This window comes from Trachypithecus francoisi, unplaced genomic scaffold (assembly GCF_009764315.1).
Source record: "Trachypithecus francoisi isolate TF-2019V2 unplaced genomic scaffold, Tfra_2.0 Lachesis_group9, whole genome shotgun sequence".
In the NCBI taxonomy this organism is placed as follows: domain Eukaryota; kingdom Metazoa; phylum Chordata; class Mammalia; order Primates; family Cercopithecidae; genus Trachypithecus; species Trachypithecus francoisi.
This window is the reverse complement of record NW_022681474.1, coordinates 54,466,976-54,484,323: the sequence shown is the minus strand read 5'-3', so window position 1 is coordinate 54,484,323 and position 17,348 is coordinate 54,466,976. Positions and strand designations below refer to the sequence as shown.

At 50.6% G+C, this 17,348-nt stretch overlaps 1 protein-coding gene across 5 annotated transcripts in view; it reads right to left on the bottom strand.

Moving 5' to 3' along the window:
* Positions 1 to 16,274, bottom strand: part of CUNH10orf71 (chromosome unknown C10orf71 homolog) — a 30,319-nt gene extending 14,045 nt beyond the window's left edge. The window contains exon 1 of one of the 5 annotated variants that reach the window (XM_033208966.1): positions 16,172 to 16,274. The gene's annotated coding sequence lies outside the window, so the exon portion shown is untranslated. The other 4 variants (XM_033208963.1, XM_033208962.1, XM_033208965.1 and 1 more) reach the window with 4 other exon arrangements.
* Between the last annotated feature and the right edge of the window lie 1,074 nt (positions 16,275 to 17,348).

Here is a 17,348-nt window from a genome sequence, read left to right as displayed (position 1 = left end):
CTCATGCTTGGCTTTCCAGCCACCCTGGTCTTTTTCCAGTTTTATGCCATCCTACTTCCTGCCTCAGGGCTTCTGCACATGGTGTTCCCTCTGCCTGGACTTTTTTACTTCCATCCTTTCATCATTACCAGGTTAACTCCAACATGTGCTTCAGAGCCCAGTTCACATGTCCCTTTGATGATGCAGCTTCCTCAGGCTATTCCAAGTCTGCTCACTACATCCCTTTATCATAGGCTGTACCCATTATTTTCAGCACTTACCATAATTATAATTAAGCATTTAACTGGGTGATTTGTTGTTTAATGTTTGTCCCTCCTGCTAGCCTGAGTGCTTATTGGTGGCGGGGTCCACGTTTGTGTTTCTTTTTCATGTAGCATAGTGTACAGTGCAAGCAATATCTGTTCAATAAATGAGAAAACCCTTCCACTTGCCATGATACTACTCATGCTGTTGACAGGCCTAGGAGGACTTACTTTATTGACAGTCGATTATGATCCAATAATCGCAGAATTATCACAAATTTCAAATTAGTGAATTAGAATGCAAGTGGATTTTATTTACTTTTTGATTCCACACCCCTCAAATATGTAAAATTCCCCCATGGTAAGAAATGGAAACAGGTGGACAGGATTGTTCTTGGAGACTATTGACAAGCTGGCTCTAGGGAAGGCATCCCTCAGCAGCGTTGCATATACTGTTTGTGTCCGGATTGCATTTCTATCAGGGGGAGATGAAAAGAGATTTCATCGTGACTTTGCCATTTCCCAGTTGGTCTCTCACACTGCTCTCAGTGCTCTAAGTTGGGGAGTGGCTTTGATGCCTTCTGGAGGGCCAGCGTCCAGCAAACTTCCATGTAATGTTGAGTATATTACCCAGGGCTCTGTTTACAGCCACAGTGTGAATGGCCCTTAAGTGATGCGTTATCTAAATTACAGGGTCAGCAGATGAAATGCTGGCTTTGCCCTCTACCTCCAGGCGACTGTGCAGGCCTCAACAGCACTTCCTCCACCGACCCAGGACAAACTTGCATCAGGTGGAGAAAGTTCTGCAAAACACCAGAGCACACTAGAGGAAACAGGATCCCCGGGCAGGAATTTAAAAATGGACTCTCCAGTTGATCCCCTGGAGAAGAGCAAAGGGTCTGCCATGCCCACTGTGAATATGCGCACAGGTGAACTGGTAGTGCCCTGCAGCCTTGGAGCCCCAAGAATTACACTTAAGGATGTGTATTTTCTTCTCCTTATTGTAGGGTCATCTTTTTGAATCAGAATACTTCAAACAAACTCAGTTTGAGCATGTATCCTCATGAATCAGCTTTTCCTTGAGATGAGCACTGAAATACCCCTTGCGCAGTCATTGCTAAATTCTAACTCTTCCAAAATGTTTTCTCACATGATGCTTTTTTTCCATGCCATGCCTCGTGATGCTTTTATTATTGACTGGGATGTGCTGCTTTTTGCGGATACAATTCTCTCTCCCTCCTAATCCTTTACAAATGCCTATGCATGACCTTCAAGTCCCTCTTGGCAGGGGAGCTCTGCCTGCTCCCACACCCTCCTTCCTCCAGGCCTGTGGTGCCCTGTGCCAGGGAGGGACAGGGCCCATGTGTCCTGGACCGGATTCCTCAAGTAGTAGTCCCTGTGCCTGGAATGTCTCTCCCTGTCCTCGGCCACAACTGCTGACAACTTCCTCCTCTGTTCTGTTCCTCGTAGAATCTTTTCTTCCCTTTTTATCACTTACATTTCTTTATTCTTCCTGCACTGAGGTGAATCTATCTCTCCCACTAGACTTTGAGATCCTTGGTGTGAGGTCCCTGGCTTGGTTAATCTTTTACCTACAGTGTGCCTGGTGCACCCTGGTCACTGGGAAATGTTTTCAGCTCTGGTTGCTGAGTGCACATCTTGGACCCTGGGATGTGATGACAGAGGTTTACTGCAGTGTGCAGAGGGACAGAGGTCCATGGTCCCCTTGTCTTCCTCAGGGCTCCTGGCTGGCAGCCAACCCTGGCCTAAGAAGGTCATGCAGTCCACCTTCTGCTGATCTACCCTAGACCCTCATGTGTCCCAGGTTGTAAGGACAGGAAGTGTAAAGGGAGAAGACTCACAACTCCTACATGCCAAGCCCTATTGCAGGTGTCCCCCACATAACTGAGGAGCGTGTCAGGTCCACAGGACCAGAGCCCCACTTGGTGTTGCTGGAGGGCCCAGCTCAGGGACCACAATCACCCATGAGGTGAGACAAAGAGCCCTCAGAGGGAGGACCCAGATATTCCATTTCTTACAGCTGGTGATGGAGTGGGCTTGGGGCCAGGTCTTGGTGGTCCTGGGGACACTGCACAGAGGGAACAGTTGGTGGTCTGGCATGCCCAGGCTGCTAGATTGAGCAAATTAAAAATACAGGACACCCAGTGAAATGTGAATTTCAAATAAACAATAAATACTTTTTTAGTGTAAGTGTATCCCATGCAATATGTGGGATACATTCATACTAACAAAATTATTCATTATCTGAAATTCAAATTCCACTGGATGACTTCTTCTTCATCATCATCATCATCATCTGGCTACATGAGGGTCTCATCAACTTTTAGCACTCAAAGTGGATCACAATCAGAGGAAGCCAATGCGGTGAGTCAATACTGGGATGACACAGTGACGGTCACGGCTCAAGTGTGTGCATCACCCTGTAGTTCATGACACACTTCAGCATCGTGATCTTGTTTGATTCTCATGACTCCTCTGAGGCAGGTTGAGTGGGCCTTGTTGTCACCATCTTCTAGGTTGAGAAACAAAGGCACAGAGAGGTGCAGGATGTTGCTAAGTGCCACATAGCATGTAAAGACAGGGACGAACTGGGGATGAGAGTCAGCCTGGGCTCACCACCTTACCACCTTCTGCTTTCTCCAGGATGAAACCCTGGACCTCTGGCCTGTGGACTCAGGCTCCCATAGGCATGTCCTGGGAGGTGTTGCCAGCCCCACTCTTGGCTCATGGGAGAATTGGTGGCTCTGGGGGAGAAAACGAGGGTTTCATTTCACTTTTATGTCATGTCCTAAGGATCTTCTCGGCTGAATTCTCCCAGACATTCACAGAAGTGAAACTTTTGATTCAGCCCGTAAACATGAGTCCTTCCTGCTTGGGGAGGGCTCTGGTGCTGCGGGAGGCTCAGGCAGCTAGACTCTGCAGAGCTGGGGGCTCCCCTGCAGGCCCAAGGTGCACCCCTGAGCTGCTGAAGATGTGTTCCATTTTCCTCCTCATCCTTGCCCATCTTTCCACAGGAAGCCATTGGGGTTTGCTTCGTTGCTAGGTTTGACCACTTGCCGGTAGTGTGGTTTTTGAGCCCAAGATCTTAGGGGGGAATTTAATTACTTTAATTGAATGGTGCTTTCACTTCTTAGAGAAGGGGAAACAGGAAGACAGTGGAGATGGCAGGGGTTGGCTTTATCACACCCAGAAGGCTCTAACAAATTGGAATTGATTCCTCTTGCTCTTCTTTCTGGGTTGGTTTTCTGAGCCATCGACTCAGGCATGTCTGAGGAGCAGTTCAGTGGAGTGAAGTGTGACAGCTCCTCCCTGTCTATGCACAGCCTGGAGCCCTGCTCACAGATGGTCCTCCACCCGCAGATGCACAGCACACACAGCCTCCACCACCCCATGCCACAGGGTGCCTTGCTCTGAACCTGCAACTTGCTGGTCAGTTTTGGGCCAAGCTCTTGACCTTTCTGTGCAATTCTAACAGCCCTCTTGCTTTACAGGGGAATGTCCTTGTCTATGGTCTATGCTTTATGAGGAGAATGTCTCAGCTTGAACTAAAATATCATAGGCTGGGAAGCTTAAAATAGACATTTACTCCTCACAATTCTGGAGGCTGGAAAGTCCAAGATCGAGGCACTGGCAGACCTGGTTTCTGGTGAGGGCCCTCTTCCTGGATTGTAAATGGACATTTTCTTGTTGTATTCTCATACGTCAGGGAGAGAGAGTGAGCGTGCACATGTATAAGCAAGCCCTCTTGTGTCTCTTCTTATAAGGGCACTGATCCCATCACAAGGGACCCCACCCTCATGACCTAATTACTTCCCATAGGCCTCACCTCCTAACACCATTCCACTGGGGTAATCTCAGTGAATTTTGGAGCACACACATTCAGCACATAGCAGCCAACAATGAAATGGCAAAATTTACTTCCTCAGTTGAGGTCCTTCAGGTGAGGGCAGCAGACATGTGTTGAGTGTCTGTGAAGCAATAGGTTGACCCCTGCACCTGCCTGTGCTCACTTATTCCTTGATAACACCCAGCATGATAGGCTCCCCTCATCATCTTACAGCTGATGAAACTGAGCTGTAACTGGCTGGGTCAATCATTGGTTCCTTGTTTAAAGCCTGGGAGTGCTGGGCGCGGCCTCACCCAGTCCTCAGCCTCAGTGCCCTGCTCTCTGGTTCCAGGATGATGCCTCCCTAGCTCCTCCCGTGTGGCGCTTGCTGTGTCTTTGTAACCCCTTTTGACTTTTGGAAATCAGAAATTATAAGTTCATTTAGACTCCTAGAAGAAAGCGTAGGATCTCATAAGCATGACTTGAAGCTCATTTTTGTATTGATTCATTCAACAACTACTCATTGAACACCTGCTTCATGTCACCTGTTTTGGTGCTGGAGATACAGCCATGTGCAGGGCTGACCTGGGCCCTCTCCTTGTGGAATTGGATGGATCCTGGGAGGTTATTGCTTTGTAAAAGTGTTGACTTCTACTGGGCAGTGCCTCTTACGAGTGTAAAGCAGAGATTTGATTTGCATAAGGGTCATTGTACATCTGGCCTGGCCATTTTGGCTCCACTAGCCTGATATTTGGCACATAGGAGAGGAGTGTCAGCCTGTAGCCTGGCCTGGCTTGACTGGACCCAAACTCAGGTTATAGACTGGGAAAGCCAAATGCTCTCAAACTGACTCTGATGCCACTGTGCCCTGGGAGAGAACAAATTTGGCTTTGTCCAGCCCCAGGAACATGATGTGGTTGGGTGCCATGTTGGCAGTGTTGGCCTGGCAGGAATCTGAACCTTCTACAACCACATTACACGTGCAGAGGCCTCTAAATCCTGTAGCAGGTAGAAGTCAAGGATGCCCCAGGGGTTGTAGTTGAAGAAACCAGCTTGCCTGGGCTTGCCAGACCCACAGAACTGGATGTGAGCATGGGTAGCAGGGGCTGCTGCCCTCTGGGGAGAGACTGGAGGAGAGATACTTTCTCTGTGAGCTCAGCCCAGCCTGAAGTTGACTTCTGGCCTGGGTAGCCAGTCTGCTGTGCCTGGATGGGTCATTCCCCGGAAGCTTCCACATGCTGCTCAGACCCAGGGCTGTGCCTGCAGTTAAAGGCCAGGGAACCAGGCACAGGGAAGGCTGGGCTTGATCTAACCCAGGATGTGAGGGTGCCCAACACCTGGTATCACAGACCCAGGGAAGGACCCTATGGCAGGAGAAACAAGAAGTCACAGGAGAAAAGAAGACAGGAGGAGAATCAGGCTGGGTTCAAGCAGTCTCCCACAACCTGTCCCCTCCTGGTTCCTGTTCCCTGATGACCAGGACAGGCCAAGCGATGTTTAATAACCAGCTCTCTGGGGCAAAAAGCACTGGATTTGTAGCACTGACTGATTTCTTGCTGCTCCCCTGACATCCCAAGCAGAGTTGGTATGAGCTGTGCTCAGTGGGCCTTGAGGGTGCAGGGGGCTCTGGTGTGCCTCTGAATCCCAGCAGGCTCTGGAACTTGCGCTGCTTAGACTTGGGTAGAGTCTCACTCCATAAAGGCTAACCTGCGAGCTGTCAGCAGCACCTGTTCGCGAAGTTTCTGACCACTTCTGGAGGTAGAGCATTATGGAGGATCACTCCTTAGAGCTCCTGGTGGCCAGATGGGCTAGACTCAGCCAGACACAGTCTCTGGACAGTCCCTTCCACCAGGAAGGAGCTCAGGCCTGGCACTGCCAGCTGCTCCATGACACTCTCTCATGTGTTCTCTGCAGGCCTCAAGGGGCCCAGCCTCAGCAGCCAGATGCTCCCTGAGCAAAGGACCCTTGGCTTCTCCTGGTGAGCTCAGAGGTGCTTTATAGGAGCAGCCATGCCAGCATCACAGGTAAAAGTAGGAGCAGGAAAGATCTGGAAGGGAGAGTGTGTGATCCCAAACAACTCTGTTCACCCCATCTTCCTCTCCCAGGGCTGGGTGAGTGCCAGTCCTGCTCCACTGCCCAGGAGCAGTTGCCTGAGGGGCAGAGATTTTGGGAGAAAGCAGGGTCAGCCTGGCAGCCATGGTTCTGCTGCTCATCCTTCTGACTCTTGCACCTCCTTGTTGTAACCAATCCAAACTGCAGGGCCACCTGACTGCCAGGCCAGCCAGGGCAGCTGCTGAAGGATGGACACACAGCTCCTTCAGGAGCACAGGGGCCATGCAAATGGTGGGTCCCCCTGGGATCTGGGCACAGGTCCTAGTGCCGCTCTGTGCGCTTTAGCCATGGTTGCTGAGTACAACCATGCTCAAGGGACATGGCATGTGAGAGCCTTTCTCATCTGCAAGTGGACCCCATGCCATGCACCTGGCACAGGGGCTCCCAATAGACTTTCTAAGGCCCCATATCACTGGCGCTGCCTAGGTCTCTGGGCAAAATCACCCCTGGTTGAGAATCACTGTTAGAGAATCAGGGAGGGAGCACTAGCCCAGCACCAGGCTCTTCCCATCTTCACTTGCTCTTCCCCTTCACATTTCCTAGGAACATCTTGCCCTGGATTCTGGAAATGGCAGGACCTGACATGAGAATCATCAAATAGGCAGTACCAGCAGTGGGAAGAGCAGAGACCCAGCTCTAAAGTGCTGTTGTCATGGGTGTCACTTAACTGCTACACCTGGAAAAAAGGGATAATAAAAACCAGCCCGACAGTGCCTGCCCCTGGGACTGACCACTCCCAAGGTTGCTCCCCATGCTGGACACAGGAATTTTCATGAAATCGGTCCCTGTGGCAGGTACTGCTTGAGAGTCTCCCCATGTTGGAGTCAGCCAACCCACCAGGTCCTGGGTCCCCACCATAGCAGGGAGGATGCCTGGACTAGAAGGAGGTTCAGAAATTCCTGACCATTGCAGCCCCGCACCTCACCTGCCAGATCACCGGGGAGCAAGTGAATGGCATGCACATCCTTCTCTCTGTGTCTCCACAGAGCAGAGGTTTCTTCTCTACATGTAGTAAGAAATACATTTACATCATGGCACAGAACGTGCCTGGAGACATATGTATCAAGGAAAACTGGACGAAGCAAAGCTTACCCTTCTTGTATGTACTGCTCCATTCTAATCTAATCTGTTCTATTCTTTCATCAAAAAAACCTCTTCACAACTTAGTAAGTGATTTCAGGACTCAGTAATGACTTATGATCTACAGTGATTTAAAAAACTCTCTGAGACCAGAAATTTTAGGCATCCCTAATTAGGCCCAACTTATGGATGCCCTGTTTCTGGTAATGCTAGATTTTCATCTGGATGGAGAATTGGAGACCCAAGGCCCAAACTCAGTGACTGATCAGATTCACTTGGGGAGGGGAGGAGACCCCACCCCCTGGTGGCAGGTCCATGGGCTGGGCCTTGCCTGTCTGCTCTAGGTTATGTTTCCAGTATCCACACAATGCCTATGCCTAGTATGGGGCCATTTATTTGCTAAACAAGTGAGTGAATGAGTAGATGAGAGAAATTTCTTTTATCCACTGAGTGGGGACTGAGTACCTGGTATAAAGGTACTTTATAACCTAGTATTATTAATTAATATTTATTATTTAATTAGTATTCACAATGGCCTCATTACACAGGAGTTACTCTTGTTCTTTACAGAGGAGAAACGTGTGTAGTGCAGAATTTAATACCTAGTGGTGTGGGGCTGGAACACGGGGCTGCCAGAGAAGTGGTCCCTTTCACCTGTCTTTAGAGAGCCTCCTGTAGCAGCTTCTTGAATGCCAGCTACAGGTTAAGAGTCTCTGGTCAGCACCACACTGTGCCTTTGGGGACCCACCTGCCCCTGGCTACCTTGTAGCCTCCATACTCCTGGTTCTTACCCATAGGTCTCCTTAGAGTTCATCTTGAGACATGTGACCATAGGATGTCCTTCTATTCCCCATACCCCATCACACCTGGGATTCCATAGCATGGGGTGGAATTATTCCATATGGAAATATTCCATAGCAAAGAACTGGAAACCCTACCCTGGCCCTTACTTACTAGGGCATACAGCTCTCCAGTTAAAAGCTTCAGAATCAGACAGCTTTTGGACTTGCCACTCAACTTGTGTGAGCCTTAGTCTCGCTTTGGTGACCTTGGGGCAAATGGAAAGGCAGATCCAGCAGCCTGATGCTTGTGGAAATCCATTATGGACCAGGAAGTGGGTGGTGAAGGGACAACTATAACCTATGACAAGATTCCACCTTGGAGAGCCTTGTCTAGACAGAAGCCCACTTGAGGGCTCCCAGAGGAAGAGGCATTTGTTTTTGTTGGGATTGGGGTATCCTCTCAGGAACCACCCTCTCTCCAGCCCCTGGGAAGGGATCCAGGCACTATGGGGAAGGGAACCCCCTGAAAGCAGTCCTGGAGAGTGCCAGGCTTGGCAGAGTGATGAGGTTCAGGCAGAACTCCTGAGAACCATGGGAGGGCAGGGTTTCTACAGAGTCCATCGCATCGTCTATAGACCAGGTCCTCCATATGTAAACTGGTGCCATGAGACTGCATGACACAGCCCGAGAAGCAGAGCTGGAAGAGCTGTCACCAAGCATTAGCACCCTGGCAGTCCCAGGCACCCATCCTGTTCATGGAACTCCTGCCACCTGTCCCTCACTCTATATCCATGGCCTCACTCAATGGGTGCAACAACTAGCAAATTGAGTAGGACTGATGCCAAAGGAATTTTAGGTGGAGAAATCGAAGGTCAGAGAAGTTGAGGAAGAAGCTTAAGGTCACACAGCCAGAGAGCAGCAGAGCCAGGATTCAGGGCCAGGTCTCTGCAGAATGCACCGAGGCAGAGAGTCAGGAGAGGAGATGAGATGGTCTTCTATCTGCCACAGGTGAGGAGTGGGTAGCAACCTCTCTCCTAGCAAATTCTCACCTATCTCTCTCTGAGTCTGGTTCCACCAGGGAGCATTTGCTTTAGTAAAGCTAGAGAAGGCATGTGTAGGACTTGGGTCTCCTGCAGAGGTCATCTTCCCTGCCCTAGAAACCACGAAGCTGTGTGCATCTGGGATAAGGAGAAGGGGGCCTCACACAGAGCACCCCTGGGAGTTCCTAAACCTCCCATATAGGTCTGAAGCTGTGCCTGACTTTCTCCTCATGTCTCTGCTGGAGGCTGGGAAGTAGCTGGTAGATGACCGCTGTTCTTTCTCCAACCAGCGCAGCAGGGTTGAGGCGGCTTGGCCAGGGGAAGGAAAGGGGAGAATAGGCTCCTGCAGTGCAGTGTAAGGAGCTGACCAACACCCAGCTGCTTCATGGAATTCCTCACGGCAAGGAAAGCCATTCAGATGTGGCCAGCCTGGTTCTCCTTTTCAAATTTAAAGCTGAAAGATGCTCCTCTAACAATCATGTTTATTTCAACCTATGGCTGTGTTTATGTGAAAAACTTGGCTCCTTGGAGCATCTCCTGTTGTGTCTGAGAACAGTGCCAGCCCCTTGCCCCCCTTTCCCTTCTTAAGGAAGCATCCTCACACTTTTCAGAATGCCCTGGGGGCTGGCTTAACAGACAGCTCTTAGTCCTGCTCAGGACTCAGGAGATCTGCTGGCCCTGAGACCACACCTGGAGAAAGCTGATCTGGGTCTTGAGCGATGGGTTTCCCCTGCTTCAGGGAGGTTGTACTAACAAGTCATAGTCTCTTGGGCTACTCGAGTCTGATGCTTGTCAATGGCTGTGGTTTGTGCTGTGTCTGCCCTCGTACTGAGCCTGGCTCAGAGGTGGGAATATTACTGTCCCACTCAGGCTTGATCTTCCACCCATTCCACGTGCTGAAGATGCTCAGATCCATGACCTCTTCCGCACAAGAGGGAAGGTGATCACCATGCATGGTCACCGTGGGGCTAGGGTCGGTCCTGTGTGGTGCCAGCTGCTCTTCCACTGAGTTGTGAGCATGAACCAGCTGAACTCTGAGGCACAGGACTTTCTCCTTGGTGACCTCTGGAAGGTATAGGCCCAAGTTAGAGTTTAAGTGGGAAGAAAAAAATCTCCAAATAGGGCAGTGGAGTGAGGAGAGCAGTTCTTGTATTTCTACCACATGCTGGGAACTTTTCATACATTTGCTCAGTTAATGCTCGCAGGACTGTTTGATGTGGGAGCTGTTATTATTCTTCTTTTACGCAGGAGAAAGCTGAGGTCCAGAGGCCTTGCTGAGAAGTGTCAGGGCTGACCTGTGAACCCAGATTTGCCTGTCCTGTGGCCCCTTCAGAGCCACAGGCTTCCCAGCACAGTGTGGAATGCCTGCAGCACCCTGGGCAACTTCCCGAAGTCCTGAGGAGCTGGGGTGAAGCCTGTGTGCCTCTCTAGGCATGCTCGGCTTTCCTAAGGGAGGTTTTGACTCTTTGGTGATGGGACAGCCCCGTTTCTAGAGAATCTGTTGGGTGGTGATGGGAGCTCTAGGTATCAGGAAGCAATGAGGACAAGACATGGGCATTGCATTCAGATCTCAAGCCCCTCATTCACTGGGCATCCTTAGGCAAGTCATTTAACCTCTCCAAGCCTCAGCGCCTGCCTCCACAAGGGGGCTCACAAGACCTACTGTGCTGGATGGTTGAGAATGAGACCAGATACTCCAAAGCTGTGCACACAGGAGGTCCACAGCCAATGATTTCCACAGGGGAAATGGTGGGCAAACTGAGGGCAAGAAATGGCTCGCATCTAGTGGGTGCAGCCCAGGGGGCCTGAGCTGTCACCCCTTGACCTCTGCAATCTTTGGGCTTATCTGCCTCTGAGGGTGGCAGACAAGGCCAGGTGAGAGGATGAGCTGGTGGTGCTACTGTGGCCTGGCAGCCCGGGACAGGGCAAGCCGAGGGCAGTTCCAATGTGACCTGGCATGACCTGGCCCTCGCAGGCAGGCTCAGTGGTGCCAGGTCTGGAACCAGCCTTCCAACACAGTGTGGAGTAGGGAGAGAGCCTCAGAAACTGCTTCAGAGGCTTCTCAAGCAAATTGGAGAGCCTCCCCTTCCCCCTGCCCTCTGCAAGCTTCAGGTGAAGGCTTTGAGATGGGAGATATCCTAGATTAAATCTTTCCCTCCAGCCAGCCTTGCAGCTGCTCAGCAGCTCAAGCCCACCTGGGAAGGGGGTTTGTAGTGAAAGAAGGGACCAACTGAGGCAAGGGAAGACAGCCTAGAGTGGGGTGAAGCAAAGGAGCCCCTGGGATTGGCCAAGCAGAGAACGGAGGATGTAAGGAAGGCTGCCCATCTGCCATGTGTCATGGCCCAGAAGAACATCCCTTTCCCCTTCATCTAAGACAGGGAGGTGTCTAAGTCTGGGGAGGAAGCTATTCATGGTTGACTGGTTGTTGGGATTTTATTTCTGTCAGATTCCCTGCAGGCCGTCTGACCTGGGCTTGGAAGGGAATGCACTTTGCACTGAGCTGGCTTCAGTCTTTCCCCTGAGAACCCAGGTCTGCTGAGAATCTGCTCTGCCTCCCCTTGACATTAGGAGGCTGTGGATTAATCACACTGTGTTCTTCCCACAGGCAGCCCGTTCCAGGTTCCAGAGTGATACCGATGAGTTACACTGGGAGTGACACATCTGAGCACCAGCATGTGCTCTACATGCTCCATGTATGGGTCCTGATAGGCCTCCACTGATCCCTTGTCCTTCCCGCTCTGTCCCATCCACCCGCTCATGCCATGCAACTCTTGGAAACCAAGTTGAAATGAGGAGGGTGTCAGATTTTTCCAATTAACTAAATGAAGCATATGATTGAGTTAAGGACTCAATCATATGGACTATGGACTATGGACTGGCTGGATTTTGTGAAATGACGTTTAAACTCTCAAACGGAAATAAAATCAAAATCCATTCCAGCCTTGGTGGGTCCTGTTGGGGAGCAGCAGCCCTGTGTGCCCCTGTAGCATGGCCTTCTCTCGAAGCCCTTTGCTTCCCTCCAGTAACCCAGGGCATATGGAGTAAAATCCCGAGAGCCAATGAGGAAGTACTGGTGCCACCAGTAGGCTTGGGTTCCTGAGATTTCTGGCAGAGAGTGGATGAATAGGGCTATTTCAAGACATGAGGCTTTCCCTCTTCAGTAAGGGTCTCCAGGGCTTCCTTAGGGTCAGGAAAAGACAGACACTTATTTCTGCCCTGGCAAAAAGAAATCAAGGTAGGAGGGTGCCAGACCATCTCTGGCCTTCCTGTCTATTCTCAACAGCTCTCTCTCCCCAGGTTCCAGGAGACCTGAGCCCCTCTGCTCCAGGACACAGCATTCTACCAGCCCCCTTCCTACCCACTGCATACAGCTGTTCCCTTCCCAATGAACTTCTTCTCCCAAAGAGCAGACAAACTTGTTTCCATCCCAGAGACCCAGGGGCAGATGTGTGTTGGACTTGGGTCACCCGGGGAAGGCTATTTATAAATCACCCCGATAAGCACAATCTGCCCTGCTCGGCCCAGGCCACATGGACATGCTGTGTGTCTGGTGATTCTACTACTAAGCTAACCCTCCCAGCACCAGGACAGCAAACAGGACATTTCCTGTACCAGTCAGGCCTGAAAAGTGGGCTCTGGAAGGTGCAGGAGGCTCAGAAGCCAGCCAGCCACTGGTCCTGAAGGGTCTGGCTTGCAAGCTATTCTAACAGCAAGAACTTTCACTGCTTTTTATTTTTTTGTATTAAATTGACCCATCTCCAGAAGTGTTCTTGTAACACAGCGGTCAGCAAACTTTTTCTGTAAAGGGCCACATTGTAAGCATTTTCAGTTTTGCAGGCCGTATGGTCTCTGCTGATATAGTGTAGAAGCAGCCTTAGACAATATGCAAATCAATGAGTGTGGCTGTGTGTCAATAAAACTTTATTTACAAAACCAGGTGCTCAGACCACAGACCAGAGTTACCAGCCACTACTGTAAAAGGAACTCAAATGCTGGAAAATGGGACCTCATTTACTACACACATCTATTTAATCTACTCCCAGGTTCCTATCTTATTAAGCTACCCAAAAGACCTACACAATGATTCTTCTTAAGGCTATCTAGCTTTCAACACACACTGACCACTGCCGTTCTCAATGATCAATTCTTCTCCACCAGAAAAAAAAAAGAGGTAATTCTAGACTCAGTCAAGCCTACCCTGTGGGAGTCTGGTGGGGGCCCTCCCAGGGTGTGTAAGAACTGGCAGCCTGTGGCATGCTTTGTTTTGGGGACACACATGCTCACAGAGCCCACAGGCCAGAACGTCTCAGTCACCAGTTTTCCTCTTTGTTACAGCTGGTGTGTCCCTGCCTGGCCCAGCGCTGGGGGAGCCAAGACAGCCAGCCTCCCTCAGCCCTGACTGCCGAAAACCTGGGACCATGGGGTGCCCCCCATTTGACAACGCAGTGGCCTGGGCACATCTGTGCACTCACTCAGCCATGTGGGAGCAGAGATCCCTGACAGATGACACCTAAGGACAAAGTCACACATGTACACAGTTCCCGGTAAGTGGTCCCCAAGGCCCATCCAGCACACCAAGAACCTCAGCCCCAACACCAATGGGCTCTCGGCACACACATACCACCCTGCACAGCACCCTGGCACCAAACTACTTCCCCAGCACAGTACCTTGGCACCAAACTACTTCCCCAGCACAGCATCGGCTCAGCGGGAACGTCCCTTCCGCCATGAGCTTGAGCCTCCCTGCCCACGCTAAGGAGCCAGACAAGTGTCTGGGCTGTACCTTCCGCTCTCTGCGTGTTCAGCTGCTCAGGCCTCCTCGGGAATGGGAGAGAACCCCGGCTCTGCCCACCAGCCAAGACTTCTTCTTTCCTCTTTAGCCAGGCTGCTCAAAGGTGATAGGAGAGTAGACTCAGGACCCAAGCCTCTCTGCTCACAAACCTACCCACCTGAGGAAGATCAGTGACCAGAAGCTGGCCAGACACGGGAAGTGCCCGAAGCTTACCTAAATAGAGACCCAGCCGGGGGGAAATCAAATGGTGTTCTTGGTGGGGAAGAGGCAAACAGTCCGCACTGCAACACCCGCGTGGTGTCAAGTAACAGTCAGATTAAACAAACAGCCTCAGCTGCTATTTTTACATCCAGATCAGCCACGAGTAACAGATCACTTGGGGAGTGAGAAACTGCTTGCCGCTTAGCCGGACCCTAACCATGATTCCAACTTCAACCCAGAACCATTGCTAAAGCTATTCCAGCACCTAGAGTCAAATAAAAATATCCCAAGGTTGGAAGGAAAACATTTGTTTAGGGAAACATTAAAAACAGGAGAGTGTGTGCCTTGGAGCCAGCACCCGGAGCCCTGCTGATGTCCCGGGGCAGAAATAGCCCGTTTCATCATCGGCTCTGGACGACCGCCGCCCGCATTCCTCGAGTAAGGAGCCGTCCTCTGCTGTGCTTTTGGAGCAGAATAATATGCAGCTGGGGGAAGGCCAGGCTGGGTCTCAGGGTGAGAGTTACAGAAGGATATGAAATAATCGGGGAAGAGGCAAGGTAAGTGTCTACTTGGTGAGCTTGGCTACAGCAAGCCCAGTTGTTTGCAAAGTCCAAGCACCAGTGGACAAGTCCCTTTCTGCTAGGCAAGGGATCCCCTCTCCATCTCTGGGAAGGGCTGGCCTCCCTGCAACCTTGAGGTGGGCTCATGCCTGCCTTCCTGATGGCTGCTTTCTGTCTCGGCCTGGGGTCACCTGCTCCCCAAACTTCCCGCAGACCCCCTAACTTTTTCCACTGGCTTTTCTTTGGCTTGTGCCATGTCAGCTCCCAGAGTGCCTTTCTTACTCTCCCAAGCTGGCCACAGGATAGTCTGTTTGCTACCAGGATTTAATGCAAGAGTGTTTTTTTTCCCCCCCATTTCTTTCCAAGATTCTTTTTTATGCTTTCCTGCCTGCGGCCTGAGAAAGCGGAGATGACTGGCGCCTGCTGGGTGTCCTGCTCTGTGCAGCACTCAAAGCCTCTGCAAGTCTGCAGTGGGCTGTGTCTTTGGGTCTATTTGCAGACTGTTCCTTCTGCCCCTGTGGGCTCTTCAAGGGCATCAACCTGTGTCCCAGCCCCAAGTTGGGGCCTGGCACCACCTCCAGCCTTGAACCGGCTGACAGCCAGGGTCATGGGGACCCAGGTTATGTACTTTTGTCTAAACCAAGTCAGAAAGAACAGCTCCTCCTTGACCTGCAGACTAAGTTGTGAGATCCCAACCAGCAGGAGCATTCAGACCCGCCTCCTCCTGGGAGCCTCAAGACTTGCCTTTTGCCCTGAGCGCTTCAGAACCTCGCTGTGGGGATGACTGCTCGCTGCTCCGCACTCAGAGATGCTTTGAGGGAGGCCCAAAGTGAACCCCTCAATTTTACCCACCCACCTCCCTACCTCCTCTGTTTGCCAAAACAAACACATGCCAACAGGGCAGATAAAAACCATCAACTTGAGATGGGAGCCAACATTTAAAAAGTACACAGGATTTTGAGTGCTGGCTCCATTATTTTCTAGCCAGTTGACATGTCACATACTTACCCTTCCTGAGGCTCAGTTTCCCCATCTCTAAAGTGGAGAGAATGCCTGTGCTCTGTGGGCTTCAGGGTCAGAGGAGCTCACGTACATGAATATGCTCGTCTATTGCAAAGCTTCCCAAAATGTTAGTCATTTATTTGTTATTTTTTCCCATGATTTTTGCTACACCTCAACCATCTGTATCAACATTTACTTACTATTTTCCTTTAAAGAAAATTTAAATTGACTTGCTTTTTGTCTTGAACAGAAGAACTTTATGGAAAACGACAAAACTTAATAGATCATGGATTTGATATATTTGTTAATTTCCCTTCCCCCATTACACATTGAAACAAATTTACAGTCAGTTCATATGTCATCTGATGTTAGAAAATGTTGCATTACTAAATCTCATTTTATAGAGGAGTTCGCTTCGGGGCGTGAGTAACGTGAGCTGAAAGCTTCGGCAGGGCCCCTGGTCTTCCTAATTCGCTTTCCTCCCCTCCTCAGCACCTTCCTTCCCCAGCTTACGTTTCATTCTTCACAGGTGGAGAGCATGACCTCATGTCTTGTTTAGGATCCTAGGAACGGCAAGCTTTGCTCTGCAGCAGGAGCGAATGGTGTTTGCTTGAAGTGGCTGATTGAGGAAAGAGCACAGTGGGATGGCTGGGGAATGTTCCGGGGGCTGGGCAGTGGCGGGTAGCTTTGTCACTGACGTCAGCAGGAGGGGTCGGGAGAGAATAATAAAACACAGTTGACCCAGCAAGAGCCTGTCCTGGGAACAGGCAGCCCTCAGAGCTTGGCTGGAGGCTCCATCCAGCAAGCCTGAGCATAGCTGACACCTGCAGAATCTGATTTCTCCTGGAAGTGCCCCCATCTGCCCCATGTAGTAGACCCCCATGTCTGTGCCAGTTACAGTGGTCATCCTGATGCAGACCATCCCCAGCCGGAAACACAGCTGCAGAACTGAGCCCAAGCTCCAGACCAAGAACACTCAGGGTCTGCATGGCCGAGAGCTGGCATCTGTCCAGGGGACTGGCCCAGGCAAAGTGACCACTCTTGTCCAGTCCAGGAGCTGTGAGCTGCATGGAAAGAATGTGAATGAAGACACAACTCTAAATGTGGAACCACGGATGCTATGTGAGCCAGTGTGCTCCCTAGCCATCCAGAAAAACAAGGCCCACTTGTACATTCTGCAAGAGCATAAATAAAGCTGTCCTCAGGCGGCGTGCTCTGGTGGCCCATCCTTGCAGTGGCTTCACTGGCTGCACCCCTCAGCAAAGCCTCTGGAACGCTGTGAGGGCAGCACACCCACCCAACAGTGTGGGTAAAAAATAGTCTAGCTATGGCCTTGCCACACATGGTGATCGCTAACTTAATTTTGCAGCAAATTTAATCTGCTCTGTATTGGTATTAATTAGAAATGTTCAAAAGCTGGTAATAAGGGCAGTGCCGAATGGGTCCTTGAGGCCAGTTTCTGGTTCTGGGTATTTGAAGCTCATATCCCTGCAAATGATAGGAAGCCACTCAACTGATTCTTTTAACTTTGCATCCTGGTTATATGTGACTTCCTGTCGGGGAACGTTTCTTTGTTATCACCCAGCTTTCCTTAGTAGTCATTTCTGTAAAGTTCTTCAGGAAGGTGGTGCATTTCCATGGCTTAATAATAATAATAGCAAAATGAAAATGCTAGCCAGCACATGTAGAA